Source organism: Manis javanica, chromosome 4, assembly GCF_040802235.1.
Source record: "Manis javanica isolate MJ-LG chromosome 4, MJ_LKY, whole genome shotgun sequence".
Classification (NCBI taxonomy): Eukaryota; Metazoa; Chordata; class Mammalia; order Pholidota; family Manidae; genus Manis; species Manis javanica.
Genome location: NC_133159.1, coordinates 24,365,167 through 24,384,994, shown reverse-complemented (window position 1 = coordinate 24,384,994; position 19,828 = coordinate 24,365,167). Strand labels below are relative to the sequence as shown.

The following is a 19,828-nucleotide window of genomic DNA, read 5'->3' as shown; positions in this document are numbered from 1 at the left end:
AGGAGTGAAGGACTCATCCCCATGAGATTGGAAAGGGTCACAGGCAAGAATAATAATAGCAATATGCACTGTCTCCTTCCATCTTCACACACAACACCCTATCAAGGAAGTGGTATTATAGTCCCCATTTTCCAGAGAAGAGTATTGACCGAGACAGTGACTCCAATGCTGAGGGTGTATAACTGCTGAGCTATACTCACCACTGTTGCCAGGGCAGAGCTGGGAGGTAGAGTTCTGATACTAGTTGTACCACTAAATTAGCTGTATGTCTACAGATAAGTAACTTCACCTTTTTATGCTTAATGTCCTTCTCTGCAAATTGAGGTGATTGGTCTAGGTAATCTCCAGCCCTTAGGTAATATGAATCTTTGATTAAGGTAGAAATGAAGAGATACACAGAGAAGCAATGAATTAAAAATTTAGCAACAAGTCAGCAGGGAGACCTGGCTAAGAAAACCAGAATGTTGAATGCTTTATACACTGAGTTTTCAAGCAGTAAATCCATACTTTGATATATGAAATCTATAATTAAAAAATTCCACTTTTTACCCATAGAGCTAAATTAGGATTAATATCAAGAATTAAGCTTTTTCATACCTCAAAATTTATGAATGCTGCTCTGGAAATCCTGCTAAGTCAACTGAATGGAGTAAAGGAGGGGAGATTCCAAGTGTTTGTCTGTGTATGAAGGATTGTCCTGCAGAGAGGAAAAAGCTATTACTAATGTACTTTTGTAATAAAAGACAGAAACATCTGTGAAGGTACATAATATTTATTTAAATAAATTAATTACATAGGTACATTTGTCAGGTTATCTTTTTTTAATTGAGGTATATTTGATAAACAATCTTACATTGGTTTCAAATAAACAATACAGTGGTTCAACAGTTACTCATATTAAATCCTCACTCCCACTAGTACAGTTACTAGATGTTAACATAGAAAGATGTTACAGAATCACTGACTATATTCTCCAGGCTGTACTATTATCCCCATGACCAATTTAAACTATGATTGAGAATTTTTGTGCCCCTTTACTCCCCTCACTCTTCCACCCACTTACCCTACCCTCTCCCTGATGGTAACCACCAGTCACTTCTCAATGTCTGAGTCCACTGCTATTTTGTTTTGTTTTCTCTTTATATTCCACAAATAAGTAAAATTACATGGCATTTGTCTTTCTCCACCTGGCTTATTTCATTAAGCATAATACTCTTTAAGTCCATAAATGTTGCAAATGGCAGGATTTCATTATTTTTACAGCTGAATAATATTCCCCTGTGTATATGTACATCTTCTTTATCTATTCATCTATTGATGGACACTTAGGATGCTTCTATAACTTGGCTACTGTAAATAATGCGGCGATAAACATAAGGGTGCATATATCCTTTTTGAATCTGAGATTTTGTTTTCTTCAGGTAAATTCCTAGAAGTGGAATTACTGGGTTGTATGGTATTTCTATTTTTAGTTTTTTGAGGACCCTCCATACTGCTTTCCACAGTGGCTGCACCAATTTACATTCCTACCAACAGTGTAGGAAGGTTCCCTTTTCTCCACATCCTTGCCAACACTTGTTATTTCTTGTCTTTTGGATGGTGGTTATTCTAATTGGTGTGAGGTGGTATCTCATTGGGGTTTGATTTGCATTTACCTGATGATTAGCGATGTGGAGCATCTTTTCATGTGCCACCTGTATTTCTTTTTTGGAGGGATGTCTATTCAGGTCCTCTGTGCATTTTTTAATCAGGCTATTTGTTTTTTTGGTGTTGAGGTGTATGAGTTCTTTATATAATTTGGATATTAATCCCTTATCAGATAAACTATTTTTTAATATAGTCTCCTGTAATATAGGTTGCCTTTTTGTTCTTCTGATGGTGTCCTTTGCTGTACAGAAGCTTTGTTCATTAGGTATCATTTTTAGTATGTAAAAATAGATAACCTGGCAGATTATTAGCTAGTGGATGGATGCATGGATGGATGGATGGATGGATGGATCTGTTTGTTTACTTACTTACTTACTTACTTATTTATTTCTTATCCTGGACCTTGATATTAAAATCTGCAAGAAGAGATTTAAGGAAAAATACTTTTTAACTTTGACATAAACTTACTAGGACAAAAGCTATTCAAAGGCAGGCCAGCAGATGAGATACCAAAACAGCAACATATATCCTAATTACCCTTTCCTGCATGTGGCATCAATGTGATTTGCACGAAAACCAGAGTAGGTTTAAAGATTCAACTTGAAAAATTCAAATTTCTTAAAAACTGTATGATTAAGAGCAAAGTGGGAAAAAAAAATCCTACTACATGTGTTCAGAAAGTCCCACCACAGTCAACCAGATCTTTTTAAACTCTTAGTTCAATTTGCCAGATTGTACCAAAGTTTGCCACAATTTGTAACATCTGCTATAACGACTCTTGTTATAAAAAAGTTTCAGTTTCTCCAAATTCTAAACCTTTTTAATTACAAAAAAATAAATAGTCAACTATTTTTTTAATCGACCATCAAGTTTTGTTAATGTAGAGTGTTAAGGCTTCCTGTCCATAGGCAGTGGAAAAATGAATTTGATGCTTTTTAAACCAATCAATTGAACTAAGAATTCTCACCAAAATAATTTTGACTACATTAATGGAATCACTTTTTTAAATAACATGCATTTTTTCTGATTATAAAAATACATATTTATAGAAAATTTAGAAAACACAGGCAAGTATAAAGAAGAAAAGAAATGGAAATAGTTTTAAATGAGCATCCTAAAAACACTACCAAAGAGAGGAAAACTGCTCAATTATACTTCAAATTAGTAAAACAAATGCATCAACTCCCCACTTACGAGGAGGTCTAAATTCTGGCAACTTAACACCATTCAAAACACTGCTGACCTAGAGCTTAACAAAAAAATGGTTGAGCAGAAAGCAACAAGGACAATAGCCTGGATGACCTGAGTATCCCATAAAATGTACTGCATTCCTTCTTATGATAGGCAAAGGTTACTTAAAAGAAAAAAAGGGCCCACAGTCTCTATAAATGGGAAGAATGGGAAAAATAAAATTTAAATAAAGGGTCAAGAGCTTTCTAAGTGTTGCATTTAAAGTATTGTAAAGCACAGAACTGGCTTTTATGAAAAAGATTTTAAGAAACACCTGTAATTAAACAGCAGGATCAAATTTAAAGATAAACGAGGATTTTGTGGTTGGGGAACAGAATTAATAACTTTGAGAACAACTCCTTGCTACGCTAAAAACTCCATCTATCACCTAGCCCCAGTGAGCTAGGAAGACATTCAGTAAAAGGTATTATTTACTTTGATAGCTTTAGCTTCATTGTTTCAACAATGCTACCTTAAAAGCACACTGACTAGTACTGTCCAGGGTCCAGTGTGCTGGGCCTTAGGGTGGCAGGCAAAAGTCAATTGTGTGGCTTTTTAAGAGAACTGATTTTGGAACATGGTCTGTGTCCTAAACAGTTTTTACATGCTGACAAAATGTCATTTTTAGGGATACCACCAAGTTCTACCCTAGTAGATTATAGTGTGTTAACCCTTAGCATCCTTTCTAACTGTCCTCTGGAAAATTAAAATACATTTCCCAGACTCCTTACAGTTAAGTTTCCCCATGTGAAATGGGGTCCATTCATCAGATGCTCTGTGAGATTTGGAAGGCAGAAATGAGGCGGGAACCATCTATCTTCAGTTCGGACTGTTAATGTTGACAAGCAAAGTGGTGGAAACACTGGGTTTTTCTGCAACAGGCTTCCAGTGTCCAGAGCTGCTTGGCCATCAAGAGACTAGTTTGGTGGAGACAGCTCTCACTAGCTGGTGGGTGTTGAGGGGTGGTTTCAGGGTCGCAATTTCTTGACCCTTGAACTGCAGCTAGCAACATCATCTGGAGGGAGCTCAGCAGTGCTGGGGGTGGGGTGGGGTGGGAAGGAGTAGGGTGGTGGCTCCCGATTCCCTCCCCTGGGGGGCCTATTAGCAGTCTGGTTCTGGGAATCATTTCTGAAAGCCCAGCCTGGAGCCCAGTCCTCCCAGCCCTTACAGTGACTTTGTAAGCATGCAATTCCCTTCAGTAAGCAAGTTAAAACACTCAAGTGGTTTGCCTTTCCTGCAACTGGGTGCAGCAGACATAATCGTGTATCACTGGCCACAAAATTTAAGCAGAACGGTGAGCAGTCTGTGAGCAGCAGTATTAGGTCAGTGTCCTCAGGAGTTCTGGCTCTGGAATCACACTGCCTAGGTGCAAATTCTGACTGCCACATGTTATCTGGATAACATGGGAGGTTAACCTCCAGTGCCTCAGTTTCTTCACCTGTAAAATGGGAATAGTAGTAATACCTCTACTTTCTAGAATTATGGGACAAAGTAAATGAGAAGATAATCTAAGTAAGTGCTTGTAATAGTGCCTGGCTTACCACACGCCCTTACTAGATTGTTAGCTTTTTTTATAGTAATAATACAATAATCACTCACTATTAATTATGCACACTTTATAATACTGCTTTGAGTGAACAGAAAATGTAAACATTTTATAATTTGATTGCTACACATTTTTTTGTGGCCTACAGAATGTTAACATACAAAGGCGGACACTGAGAAGGGCAGATATTCAAACTGAAAAGTGAAATGTATTCACTCGATGGATTTTTTTTGAGTACCTGATCTGTGCCAGGCTATCCCTGGCCCTGGGGATACAAAGATGATGACATGTCAAAGGTCAGTGCTCTGGAACACCTCAACATCTATCAAGAGGGAGAGGATCAGAGAAAGAGAGAGACAAGAAGACAGAGGTTTTTAAAAAAAGTTATCAACACAGTAAAGAAAATACTACTAGAAGAAGGGAACTATAAAGCCAAGGAAGCAAATGTCTGTGCCTGAGAGTGTCCAGAAAAGTTTCCAAAAGGCAGTGACAGTTGAGATGGGTCTCAAAGGATGTGTGAAAATTCATACATGAAAAAAAGGCAAAGGGCATTGTAGACAGAGAACACAAGGCCAAAGGCACACACAGGGAGGAATTAAATACGGTGGCCTCTTCAGGGGTGATACAAAGTTTGCTACAGCTAGAGACTTAGGGCTTGACAAGGGACAGTGGAAGCTGAAAAGAGAAAAGTATGTGAGCACCAGATCCTGAAGCCCCTCCACCGTTGCAGGTTTGGGACACTTCTGAAGGATTTTAAGAAGAGTGACAATAGTCTAGCAATAACTAGCTGTGTGACTTAGTTACTTAACTCTAAGCATCAGTTGCCTTTCTGTGAAATGAGGATAGTTAACTGTTAAGAGGCTCTATGGAAGTCTGTTAAGAGGATTAAATAAGATAACAGCTAAGATAAATAAGATTAATAACAATAAGAAATAAATTAAGACAAACAGCAATAAGCACATGAAGATACGTTTAACATCGTAAGTCATTATGGAAATGCAAATCAAAAAAATCACAATGAGATACCACTTTATACTCACTAGGATGGCTACAATGAACACTTACATGCACACATGAAAATAGTGTTAGCCAGGATGTGAAGAAATCAGAACCTTTAAATACTGCTGGTGGGAATGTAAAATGGTACAGCCATTATGGAAAACAGTCTAGCAGTTTCTCAACTGATAAAACAGAGTTACAGCAGGACTCTACAGTTCCACTGCTAGATATATATCCAAGAGAAATGAAAACATATGTCTCCACAGCAGCTTGTATACACGTTTACAGCACATTACCCACAATAGCTAAAAAGATGGAAACAACCCAGATGTCCACCAGTAGGAAAACATGGTACATGCACGCAGTGGAATGCTATTCAGCCACAAAAAGGAATGATGTGCGGGTATATGCTACACTGTGGATGAACCTTGAAAACACTATGCTAAGTGAAAGAAGCCAATCACTAAAGACCACATACTATATTATTCAATTTATATGGAAGTCTGGAATAGGAAAATCTATAGAATCAGAGAGTAGGTATGTGGTTGCCAAGAGCTAGGAAGAAAGGGATTGGGGATGGGGGATGGGATAAGGGACATGATAATTAAAGGGTACAGGGTTTCCTTCTGAGGTGATGAAAATGTTCTAAAATTGACTGGTGACAGCTGTACATATCTATGACTGTACTAAAAGCCACTGAATTGTACACTTTAGGTAAATTGCATGGTATGTGAATTACATTTCCATAAAGCTGTTCAAAAGTTACCTAATCCAGTAGTTCTACTCCTTGATATATAACCAAAACAAATGCAAACATATGTCCACATAAAAACTTGTACATAAATGGTCATAGAGACATTATTCATCACAGCCAAAAAAATAGAAAAAAGCAAATGTCCATCAACCGGTAAGTGGATAAGCACTGTGGGATCTCCACCATGACAGAACACTATTCAGCCATTAAAAAGGTATGAAGTATTGATACATGCTCCAACTTGGATGAACCAAAAAGCCTCAAGCTAAGTGAAAGAAGCTTGTCACAAAAGACTATCTATTTGATGATTTCATTCATATGAAATGTCCAGAATGCACAGACAACAGAGATAGAGTAGTTGAGTGGCTGTCCAGGAGCTAGGTAGATGTGGGAATGGGGAGTGACAGTTAATGGGTAGTGGGTTTCTTTATGCTGTAATGAAAATGTTTTGGAACTAAAGGGTGGCGATGTTTGCACAAATTTGTGAATACACTAAAAACACTGAATTGTATACTTTAAAAGGGCATGTTTTATGGCATGAGTTATATCTCAACAAAAATAGCTATTATTTGGATATTTACTAGGCACTATGATAAACACTTTATAGTCAGTATTTTATTTCACAATAGCCTTATGTGGTAAGTGCTGCTGTGACCCATGTGTATAGATACAGAAAGTGAGACAGTCAGAAATTAAAAGAAAATCCGTAGGATTGCACAAGGAGGAAGTGAACAGAGACTGGAATTCAGGCTGACTCTAACCAGCACTCCTAAATCTGTGTTCTTCTGACCATAAAGTATGTAAATTGCCTAGCACAATGCCAGACCTGCAGCTGGGGCTCAATAAATACTAGGCATTATTGTTAGGATAATCAATTTGCATACCTAGAAGAAAACCTGAGACAGCACGGAGGAAGGGACAGATAGGGCCAGGGAGACAAATGCAAAGGCTTAATGCAATTGTCAAAGCAAGAAACAGTGAGGAACTGAACTAAGGTAGTGCAGACAGAGGAAGGAGCAAAAATGGAAACTTGAAAGAAAATAGGAATTGTCCTATAAATTAGGGTCACTTACAACTTGATAACATTTACATCTACAGGTTATTAACATACCTTGCATTCATAACAGTACTCTTGAGGAAGAAAGGTTTATTTAAAAAATATGTGACTAATTCATGAAAATTAGTCCATTATTAGTAATATTAGTAATATATATAATTAGTAATATGTTTCAAATTTTTTCTTCCAGTAGACTGACCTTCTGAGTTGAAACTGCACGTTATGCTGATTCATGTGGGAAATCCAAAATTCATTTTAATATTTAGTATTAGCCTTTTAAATATCTGTAAGAGTTAAATGTCTATATAGCCCTAAAAATATTAAAGAAGTCAAGATAACCATCAAGTTCAAAGATCTTTAAAAAGGCAAATGGAAAAGAATTACATATTTTAGGAACCGTTAAAGTCTTTGGAATAGAAGAGAGGTATTTCTATGCCAGGCTGAAGATGTAGGTAACAAGTGTAATTTGAATTAAGGTTGTGAGTTAGAAGACCATCACTTTTAAGAAATATTGTCATTCATCTAGAATTTAGTGTCCCATCAAGATCACCAAAACAAACCTATGAGCCTCCTTTGCAAAAATCCCTAGGTCATACATAAAGAACTTCAGCATGGTAATTTTTTTTTAAACTATTAATTCAGCATTTAATTGTGATTCTTGTGGATGGAATTTTTTTTTAAATCTTAGATATATATATTTTTTAATTTTGGTATCATTAATCTACAATTACATGAAGAACATTATGTTTACTAGGCTCCCCCCTTCACCAAGTCCCCCCCACATACCCCTTCACAGTCACTGTCCATCAGCGTAGTAAGATGCTGTGAAATCAGTACTTATCTTCTCTGTGTTGCACAGCCTTCCCCGTGCCCCCCCACACACTATACATGCTAATCGTAATGCCCCGTTTCTTTTTCCCCGCCCTTGTCCCTCCCTTCCCACCCATACTCCCCAGTCCCTTTCCCTTTGGTAACTATTAGTCCATTCTTGGGTTCTGTCAGCATGGTAATTTTGTATCTTGGTGGATAAACATCTTTTAACCCTGAAAAGATTTAGAATTAAGCATAAACTTTAAAAGAATCAATCATAATTGGGAGAGTCTCACGGAGAAGATGGCATTTAAGTAAAGTCCAAATATGGTGGCAGAGAAGATGATAGAGAAGGGGATATCTGGGGGAAGAGTGTTCCAGGCAGGTGGAACAGCAAAGGCTCTGAGGTGGAGCAGTTAAGGAGGATAGAAAAAGCATCAAAGAGGGCTGGGAAGAGCAATGAGAGATGGAATCAGAAAGAAGGGCAGACAGTGAGAGAAAGGTAGGACATTGTGGGAACAGCTCTTGCAGGGTCTTGGCTTTAAATCTGAGTAAAATGGGGAGCCACTGACGAATTTTGAGTGAAGAATAAAAACATTCCTCAAGGGGAATCAAAAACTTACATCAAATCCCTTACATATTAGAAACATGTCACTAAAGGGGCTTAAGCCTGTTAGGCAGAAATCCAGTTTCATCTAGAATATAAGATTTAAATGATAGAGGATGAATCAAGTATTACCTTATCTTACAAAGTTTTTGTTGGGCCCAAAACATTACTAACAGCAGAGCTCCTGATTTCAAGGCTATGAAATGAGGTCTGGCAGGGTACCCTCTTTCTTAGGGTGGGAAATCTAGATGACCTGGAAGGAGCCCAGGTAGTTATGATGCACACTGACATGTTACAGCCTCACCCATGTGCCCATTTGGCCAAGGGGGGCAGGTTAGATCCTCACTTCCCGTTTACCACTTGTGTGGCCAGGGAGGTTCCAGCAATAAAGATAATCTGACCCCTGGTTCTCAGTGAAGGGCTCTTACTCCAGGGGTCCCACAAACCTACCTATATCTGAGGCTTGGGGAAGATTAGACTACAGATGAAGTTTGGGTCTTGGTTCTTTTGCTAAGGATTTGGACTTTTTCTCATTAAGACCAGTTAAAGTTTTTAGAGCAGGAGAGCAATGTGACCACCTTGTTTTGGGGAAGGCCCTGGAGGTATCATTAGGAAGGAATGAAGAGAAAGACCAGGAGGCAAGGGAGTTGGGAGGCTGCCCTCCTTCACCTCCTGGCTTACACTCTGGTTTCAACTGGAAAGGGGAGTAACCATCGGCCTTAATGGGTGGTTGTGTTATGCAAAACTAAGTGAAACACTTATATAGGCGAAAGCACTCCATAAATTCTGCAAAAAAACACGTTTATTAAGCATGGAATACAGATGTGTATAAACAAAAGGCCACTACGTGGGAATCTACCCTCTCCAAAAACCTCTTGGGCTAAAACTAATACAGTGTTATATGTCGATTATATCTCAATTTAAAGAAGAAAAAACAAAAACTCGTATTTGAACGATGTGGAGTCTGGCTGCTATCACCATCAACAATAAATAAGCACATTCGAAGGAGAAGGGCCCAAACCGCTAACTAACTTACAAAAGAGGCAGTCTACATAGGCAGAAGGTGCGTGTGTGAGGTTCCATCATAAAACAATAATACAGCTCAGTATTTGCAGGGTGTAGTAAGCCTGCCTTCGGTTCTAAGCCCGGCTCTACTGCATCACGATATAAAACCGAAGGATGGAGGATATACGGAGAAACCAGGACTACTGCCCAGGGAGCCACCTTCCCGAGGAAGCGTCCGGGGCCCCCGACCCGACCGCCCTCGGCTGCCCTACTGGGAGGGCCCGCACGCCGCTCGCAGCGCAGCCCAAGCCCCGCGGGCCGCCGACCCTCCGGGAGTCCGCGGCGCCCGACGGCTCCACACGCGCCGGGCAACCGTCCCCGCGCCGCCTTCCTGCCGCCAGGCTCCGCGCGCCTTCCCGCCTTTCCCCGCGCCGCGGCCGGCCCGGAGACCAGGCGGGCGCGGGCGGCGACGGCGCGGCCATTGTCCCGCAGCCCCTCCCGGGCGCGCAGGAGAGGCTGGCCGCGCGGGGCGGCGAGGCGAGGCGGGCGCGCGGAGGGGCAGCCGCGGGGTCCAGGAGCCGGTGCGCCCGGCGCCGCCCGCCAGTCCCCGCGGGCCGCCCGGGCCGCCGCCCCGAGGCCGCGTCCTCCGCCGCCGGCCGCCCGCCCGCCCGCGCCTCCTCCTTTGTGACCGTCTCCAGCCCCTCGGAGCCGGCGGGCCGCCGCCGCTGCGCCCGGGGCTGCAAATGGCGCCCGCCCGTTCTGCGCCTCCCGCCGCTCTGCCGGCCCGGGGACGTCTGGGGGCGCCGCGCCCGGGCCGCATCCCGCCGCTGCTGCCGCCCGCGCGGTCCGAGCCCGCGGCGCCTCCGCCCGCAGCGAGGCTCGCGGCCCGTCCCGGGAGCCCCGACGCCCCGCCCGTCCTCCGCCCGCGCCGCGCGCAACCACTTACCGCGGGCCGCGGCGGGTCGCGCGCGCGGGCTGGGGGAAGATTCCTGGTTCTCAGCAGGGGGAAATACCCACTTTCGAAGCCGTTCCCTTGCGCCCTAAAACAAGTAGCCCCAGCGTGAGAGAAACAAAAGGTATTTGCTGACGTGGGCGTTGGACAGAAACGCCCGAGGGCTGGGGACACAATTAAAGGGGCAACGCACAGATTTCAGGCACCAACCAGCAGCTTCGCCCACTCCCCCTGCCCCTGCCTACACCCCGCTGCACCCTCCGGACGCACCGGGGTGCCCACATTCCCCAGCAGTTGACCACGGAATCATTATTTAGTCGGGAGCTTAAATTTAAAATCGTACTTTACGTTGAGAAAGGCGCCTCCGGAGGGCAGAAGGGCTGGATTTTTAGGATCTGGGGAATTTGGTTTAGGAAAGAGGGAGGGATTTAGGCGTGCCCACAATTACTGTATAAGTACATGTGACATTATTGTACTTAAGTTTAGCAACGTCAAATGTAAGAGATTTCCACAGAATTTTCCCCTTTATTGAAGCACTTATTTTAGTAGGGAGTAACCTTTTCTAAATCTCTACAGGTCACAAGCATTTTACTTGAACAAGAAAACCCAGAAGCTGAGATAAAAGAAATTCGTGGTTAAGTTCAGAGAAAATACAAAACTAGTAAAAACAGCAAGCAGGTTTTGTGTTTTCAAATACTAAAATTCATCGTACATCAAGCCTTTCTTCTGACATTTTTATGTCCCTAATATTTAGAGTACAAGCAGGTTATGTATTTGCTAAAATCTTAAATTATTGGGTTTTCACTGTTACTACAGAAACATTAATTCCATAAAATAAGTTAGTTTTCTAGTTCCTTATGCCTTCCTGGGTCAGGTACTGAAAAGTACTGTGATGTAGTTAAACTGAAAAATAAAAAAAAGACAAAAATTCAAAATATGTAATTTCTTGATGGATTCCTCTTCTATCTGATATTCAGTCATATTGGGCAAAGTTTATTTGGTTTCATCAACAATTAGCTGTGCATTGTGAGGATCACATGCTGTATGAGAAAGTTATAAGATATTAACAACTGATCTCTTAACATCACTTCTGTATTACATTAGAGATGTTTTGTTGTTTAGTAGCATTTTCTCACAATCTGTACAGGTAACGGAAATATGTTTGAAAACCATTATGTATTGGATGTAGTCAAGCTACTCTACTGGCATCCCCATTGAGAATTCTCTCAGAAATACCTGGGCATTGTAATAGCAAATGGTTTTATTTTATCCTTAGTTAATTAAAACGTGCATAAGAGTTCTACAAACCTGTTCTTCAAGAGAGCACATCAGATTAGTAATAAATTCATTGTTGTAAGGAAGAAGTAATGGGACTTTTTCCCTTACCTACTTCTTCCTAGCTTCCAAAACTCATGAGTATTTGGAGAATTCCTTATGTTATGATTAATTGGTGAAGGTAGAATCTACCCTGTGCAACAGAATATGGAAATACTAGTGACCTGCTTTCCCAGGATCCCTTGCAACTAAGACAATGGTGATGGTCTACACTTAATCAGATGCACCCATTAGGGACTTCGAAGAGTCCTTGGCTGTGACACTACCAAGAAGCTGGAACCTGAAAGAATCTTTTCTGAGAGTGGCGACAGCTGCAGCTGTCAAGATAATATCTCCAGGTGCCTTAGTGGCAGTGACAGCATCCACGGTCCAGTGCTCATGCTATCAATAGTGCCAGATGCTATGTCTCTTTGCTGAGAGCAGTGTTGGTATCCTCACCAGGCCACATTGCAATACAACCTGGTTACTGTTTCTGCCTGCTTAGCATAGGTTCCAAACCCTGTGCTCTGGCTTCCCTGTAATTCTGTGAACTTTTAACACATTGATATCTGCTTAAATCAGCCAAGGCCAGTCTGTACAACTAAGAACTTTGACTAGTACAAAATATTAAGAAGGCATATGGCCTGGAGCTTAGCAGTCAAAATTACTTGATATGAAATGTTGTCATCAATGTCACAGAGATGGGAATTAAAACCATACATATGAATGGTGAGAGAGAATATAAAGTGAGAAGAAGGCTTAGAACCAAGGTGGAGCAACTTCCTCATCTACTGGTTAGTAAAATTGTAAATAAGACTGAGAAGTGACTAGAGTGGACAAAAGAGACCAGACATAGAGAAGAGAGTTAATTCAAGAAGGAAGAATTGGACAACGTTGTTAAATGCTTCTCTTAGCAACCTAAGAGAACATGTCTATTAGACTTAACAACTTGGAGATCATTGACTTCAGACAACATTATTAACCTCAAAGAGGAGAGCAAAATCCAGATTAGAAGAATAAGTGGGGAGGCGTGCATGAAAAAATAAAGATGATGCAAACAGCTCTTTTGAGAGATTTGCTTGTAAATCTCTCAAAATTGTAGATTGAGATACGGTTACCATTGCTGTGTAACAGACTAACCTAAGCTTAGTGGCATAAAATCAAAACTGTTTTATTTTGTTCATGGATTCCATGGGTCAAGAATTTGACAAATCACAGCAGGGATGACTTGTCTGTGTTCCACAATGTCTGGAGTCTCAGCTGAGAAGATGCAAATGGCTGGGGGTGACTTGAACTGCTGGGAACTGGGATCATCTGGAGGCTCCTTTCACTCACAGGTCACGCACCAAGGCTGGGATCACTTGAAAACAGAATTCAGCTGTGACTGTTATCTGGGGCACTTACACATGGCCTCTCTTTGAGGGGTTTCTTGCAGCATGGTGTCTGGGTTTTGAGAGGGAGTGTCCCCAAGAGAGAGCATACCAGGAGGAGATATTGAGAGAACTAGGAAGGAGCAGCCTCATTTTTTATACCCTTCTATACAAGTTGTATTGCTTCATTTGCCATTTTCCATTGGTTAATGTAGTCACAAACCTACCAAGATTCATACAGAAGGGAATATAGCTGCTATGTCTTAATGGGAAGAATGTCAGAGAATTTGGGGCCTTGTTTTATATTACTACAGGAAAACAGAGAGGGTATTAGCTAGAAAAGGAAATAGATGAAACACTTAAAAGACCCATGTCTAAATGCTTATGGAAAGCATGAAGATGAAAGGGAAATGTTGAATAGACAGGAAGAATAATTAATAGTGGCTGAATTTCTGCAAATTCTGGGAGATTAAAATCTCAAATAGGGGCACAGCTCCTAGATAGGAAGAGTGATAACTCCACTATCCCCACTGAAACTGGAGGTCAAAGAGAAGGGCATGGATAGGTGTGGTGGTTTAAAAATACCTATGTATCCTTTGACACGGCTCCCTTCAAGAGGTCTGTCCTACTCTCTTGTGCACGAGTGTGAGCTAGACTTAGTGACTTGCTTCTGAAGAGTAAAATAAATCAGAAATGGTAGTGTGTGATTTTAGTCTTAATGGTAAAAGGCAAAGGAGCTTCCTTTCTTTCTCTGCCTTGGATCAGTTGCTTTGTGAGAAACCAGCTGCTAGAGAATACTCAGCCATGAGGAGATGAGCTGAGGCTTTCTGCCCACAGCCATGTGAACAAGCCACTTGGAATGTATCCTCCAGCCCCAGACAAGCCTTCAGCTGACTGCAGCCCCAGCCAGCAGCTTGACTGAGACCTCATGAGAGACCAAATCAGAACCAACCAGCTAAGCTGCTCCTGGATTCCTGAACCTCAGAAATTTTGTGAAGTAATCATTGTTTGTTGTTTTAAGCTATTAAGTTGTGGGAGTAATTTGCTACAGGACAATAGATAACTTGTGGTACCTAAAAATGCTACCATAACAAAAACCCAAAATTGTGACTTTGGAACTGGGCAAAAGGTCAACACTGGAAGGACTTTGAGATGAATGTTAGTGAAAACTTGAGCCTTTCAGTAGTAGAGCCCTGATGGCCTTTGAGGAAGCTGCAAGTGAGGGCTTTAAGGAAAATCATAAAAATTTTATTGGCTACTGAAGGGGGTCCTTGTTATCTATTGGCAGAGATTTAGCAACACTGTTTACTGCAGTAAAGTGAAAAGTAGAAAGTGTACCTAATGAATTGGTAATCTAGCTAAGGAAATTTCCAAGCAAAGTGTTGAAGGGGCCACCTGGTCTCTTCTTGCCACTGGTAGTAAAATATGATAAGAGAGAGATAAGCTAAAGGAAGGACTATTAAACAAAAGAAAGCCAGAACTTGCTGGCTTTGAATATTCCCAGTCCATCCAGGTGGCAAATGATACTAAAATTAAGAAATGGCTTCTGAACAAAGTTTAAATCCAGGGCAATGCCAGGAAAACACAGTCTAAAGATGAAGTCAAGGCAGTAGCTGTAAAATCCTTTGTTGAGATCTAAGAAAGATCTAAGGTAGTACCTCAGAGTATCAGTTAGATAAACAGTCATCTAAAGGTTTAAAGTTATAACTCATGGATCCTCTCAATCAAACAATAGAATTTCAAGAAACTTAAGGGCACTGTTCTCAAAAGAAGCCCAAGATAGAGAACAGCTTTTCTTGAAGAACTTTGTGAGGGTGACTTTTTGTCTAATGGAGTGAACCCCAAAAGAATTCACAAGAGACCCACATTTTTAAGAGAGTGTTCAGAGGAACACTGCCCACTTGGGCTGAAAGGGTCAGGGGCAATACAAAATGAAAAGATAGCTCTGCCTCCCCAAATTCTACTGTTAAAATGAAATCTGTGAAAACTAAGCAATTGCAAATATGGGCTGTCTTTCATGAAAAGAAGGGATAACTCAGAGGGCAGAACCAAGAGCCATGGGTGAATATTCCCAGGTCCTGAGTTCTAATCAGGAAATTTCCAACTAAGTCCAGTGGATTTCAGAATTGCTATGGACCAGTGATTTGTTTGTGCCTCAATTCCCACACTTTTTGAATAGGAATGTCTGTAGTGATTATCCTATATGTACCACCATTCCTGTTGGATGTTTATGAAGCAGATAACTTGTCTCTTTAGTTCACAGGACTTAAGATCAAGAGGAACTGTAAACGAGAGGCTGTACTTAAGGTACTACACTCTTGTCAGTGATTGTAAGATGTGGATTAGAATGATATGGAATTTTAAACCAATCCCTGAAATATGAACCAGAGATTATAGACAAGGAGTCTGTATATTTTCTGAATTGGGGCAATGATTTATTGGCCACTGATTGATCTGAATTAGATTAAGCTTAAGAGAGTGACAGAAAACCCAAAATAACAGTGATTTAAACAAGATAGAAGTTTATTTTTCTCTCATGTAAAATCTGGAGTAGATGATCCAAGGCTAGTGTAGGAGCTCCATTCTATGAAGCCTTCCAGGGTACCAGGCTGTTACTAACTTTCTGTTCCACCATTCCTAGAGTGTTTCCCTCATGCTCCTATTCTAAAATGGACCTCAAACCCCACATTCCAAGCAGGATAGAGGAAGGGAGAAAATGTAAAGGTCATGTACTTGTTGTCTCTTAAGGAAGATTGCTAGAATCTGCCACATTACATTTTTATTTACATCCCATTGGTCAGAACTTAGTTCATGGTGATTTCCAGCTGCAAGGGAGCCTGGGAAATATAATCTTTATATAGGGTAGTAATGTGTATAGATAAATATTCTATTACTAAGTAAGAAAGAGAGAAAAGACATTGGGGGATAACTAACAGTCTTCTACAGTCAATATTGTTACTTGTAGAGAATAGAATCCACTCTAGGTAGTTTAAATAGAAAGGGCTTTATTAGACAATATTAGGTGGCTTATGAATCTTCAGGTGGGCCAGAGAATCATGTTTAGATACTGAAAGTTCAGGACAACAGCATACCAGGAGAAACTCCTAACCATACCATATGGCTATTGACATAGAACCCCAATGCTGCCACCGCTCAATACTATGACATTAGGAAGAGACACTGACATCTCTGCCTCAGAAGAACCACGTAATTTCAGACTATGCTTGCAAGAAGAGCTGATCTACCTATGAGCATGCTCTCTACATCACATTTCTTGCTTTCCAGTCTCATGTGAATGCATCTATTTGAACTATAGCTTCAGGGGAATCTGGGAAATGTAGATTTTAGCTTTCCAGCCTGTGCAGTATAGGTAGGAATACTACAAGGGGATTGAAAAGTGTGTTGAGTGAGCCAATGGACAGTTTATGCCACAGTCCGTCATTTTGTATACTAGTTATCCATACAACCTTTCCATACCTAAATTTCAAAAAACAACAGTAGCAATGGAATGTTCCCATTTAATGTAATTCAATTATCACTATAGAAAAAAAATTCTCACCCCCTCTGTGAAAGAGAATATTCAATAATTCATCAGGAACCATATCAATATCTGGGAAATGTTCATGTCTTATCTATTCAGAGTATGATAGTCTATAATCAAGAAAGAAAATGTATGTATCTATATAATCCTTGTTTCTGAAACTTGTCACAGGCAATAATGGCATTTATAATTTCCTTCCTGTACTCCCTGTTCTATATTCCATAATATAGTTTGTCTTTTATGATGCTTTTTACTTTAAATACTGTTTTATTACAGATTAGGATTGTTATCTTCTGGATTCTTTTGGCTCACATATTCCTGGCATAGCTTTTTCTATCCTATGTTCAACCTTTCCACTTCTTTTTATTTTAAATATATGCTTTGGTGTGGGGGGTCAAGGGGAAGACAGTGTAGCACAGAGAAGTAGGGACTCTGGCATATTACTACACTGATAGACAGTGACTGCAATAGGGTTAGGGGGGACTCCATAATAAGGGTGAATGTAGTAACCACATTGTTTTTCTTGTGAAACCTTTATAAGATTGTATATTAATGATACCTTAATAAAATAACTAAATATATGCACTCATATTATTGGATTTTTAAAAAACTGGTCTGAGATTCTTGGCCTCAGTTTTTAATTTAATGCAATTACATTTGTTGTATTTACAGTTAAATTAAGATTTACTTTTGTCATATTTTATATTTTACATTGCTTTATGTTTATTCTTTTTGTGCTGTTGTTGTTCTTCCCTATAGTCCATTGGCTAGACTGAGTTTTCTTCTCCTGATTTAAAAGCTGCATATTTATATTTTGTTCATATTGTGGTTGCTCTTAGCTTATTACCTATATGCATTTTTTTACCCTGAGAAATAATTAAAAGAATTAATACTGATTTCTTCCCCTTAACAAGAAAGCACTTAAGCATACCCTTACGACTCTTTCTCTCCACCCCTCTCCAATATTGGCATTATTTGTAATGGAGATGTTTTCTGTTTTTATCTTATTTGATACAAACCTTTCTCTTTAGAGATAAACATCACCAAAGTATTTGAGCACTTTGTTTCTCCTGTCTCCTGGGGCATCTCCTGGGTTTGTTTCTCACCTTGAGTACTTTCTTCAAGATTGTATTCAATGTTTATCTTTGTGTCACAAAACTTCTAAGGCTTTGTGTGCCACATAATATTTTTATTATGCTCTAACATTTGATAATTTGACTGGATATAAAAATCTAGAAGCAAAGTTCTCACTCTTTGATACTTCAAAACATTTTGCTCTGTTCTTTTCTTGCATCCAGTGTTGATGTTGAATAGGATGATATTGGTTTGCTCTTTGCATGGGAGCCTTCATAATTTTTGTCTTCCATATTATTACATTTTACATTTGATTTCTTACATTTTGTTAAAATGTCTCTAAGTGTAGATTTTTTTCTTAATGCTCCTCTTTGGCACTCTGAGATCTTTTAATCTAAGACCTTTCATCCTTCTTTAGTTCTGGTAAGGTTACTTTCATTATTTAAAATATTACTTATGCCTCTCCATTCTTTTCCCCTTCCTTTAAAACACCTGGATTTCCAGATATTGGCATTTTTATTCCTATCTTCCATGTCTCTTGACTTTTCTTTTTATATTCTCTATCATTTTGTCCTTTCTTGCTATCTTATAGAAAATTTCAATATGATTTGAATTTTACTAATTTTTCTTCAACCTTCCATTTATCCTATCCTTCCATTTGTCCTATCTCTTATGTTCTTTCTTTCAACATGACATTTTAAATTCTAATATTTCTTTGTGGTTCTTTTTTATGATTTATCATTATTGTCTCATATTAACATAATGTGTTTTCTAAGAATATTTTTCATTCTTATTTTAAATTTCTGATTCTTCTATTCCAATAATTCTTAGATTATATAGTTGTAATTGTATGTGTGTGTGTGTGTGTGTGTGTGTGTGTGTGTGTGTGTGTGCAATTTAGTTTATTGTTTTTCTCATGGCAGTTGTATTTTGGCCTGTGAACTCATGTTCCCTGGAGGTATGGGTTATTCTGTCTGCTAATGCAGTGCTTCTCAAACTGTAGTGAAGAACGAAATTGTTTTTGTTCCCACTCTGTTGCAGGCCTCTTTATTGTATAACATTTTTAAATGCCTACTTTCATTTTCTGTATTTATCTAGCCCAGGGACATCAGTCCTTGAACCACACTTTGGCTAACACTGCCCTAATGCATACTGGGAAAGAATATCTGTTCAGGGTAGTATATTGTATTAGCCTTTCCAATTATTCCCTTCCTTCACTCTGACAGGATTATACAGCAGCACCCATTGCCATGTGACTTTTAGTACCTCTTAGAGACAGAGTGCCATTTCCTGCCCCATTGTATGCTGTGGTTTGGTGACTTGCTTGGGCCAATGGAATATGAGCAGTGTTTGCATGCCAGTTCTGAGCAAGAGCTTTAAAAGTCATCATGTGTTTCCACCAGCTCTCTTGCCCTTTCTTTCTGATGTAAGAATAGTGTGACCCAAATAAGCCCAGTGTAGGTCCTAGAGTAATGGCACATGGAGCCACAGAAACTAACTTGGCAATCACCAACATGTAATATATGCAGGAAATATATGTTCATTGGTGTAAATCCAGGATTGGCAAATTGCAGTCCTTAGGCCAAACCTAATCAACTGTCTATTTTTATAAGGCCTATAAGCTAAGATATTTTTTCATTTTTGAAAGGTCAAAATGTAATCAAAACACACATATATGGTCAATTAATTTACATGAAAGGGGTCAAGAATATACAATGGGGAAAGGACAGTTTCTTCAATAAATCATTTTGGGAAAACTGGACAACTACATGCAAAAGAACGAAACTGGACCATTATCTTACACCATACACAAAAATTAACTCAAAGTGGATTAAAGACTTGAATGTAAGACTTGAAACCATAAAACTCCTAGAAGAAAACATAGGCTATAAGCCCCATGACATGGGTCTTGATGATGACTT

The 19,828-nt window shown here is 39.8% G+C and overlaps 1 protein-coding gene across 3 annotated transcripts in view; it reads right to left on the bottom strand.

Moving 5' to 3' along the window:
• ZBTB8A (zinc finger and BTB domain containing 8A) overlaps nt 1-10,974 on the bottom strand; it is a 45,359-nt gene extending 34,385 nt beyond the window's left edge. The window contains exons 1-4 of one of the 3 annotated variants that reach the window (XM_037010410.2): nt 10,951-10,965; nt 10,602-10,695; nt 2,028-2,063; nt 598-697 (exon numbers count right to left, since the gene is read on the bottom strand). The gene's annotated coding sequence lies outside the window, so the exon portion shown is untranslated. Of the gene's footprint in view, nt 1-597; nt 698-2,027; nt 2,064-10,601; nt 10,696-10,950 lie in introns of all 3 variants that reach the window. The other 2 variants (XM_037010408.2, XM_073233573.1) reach the window with 2 other exon arrangements.
• Between the last annotated feature and the right edge of the window lie 8,854 nt (nt 10,975-19,828).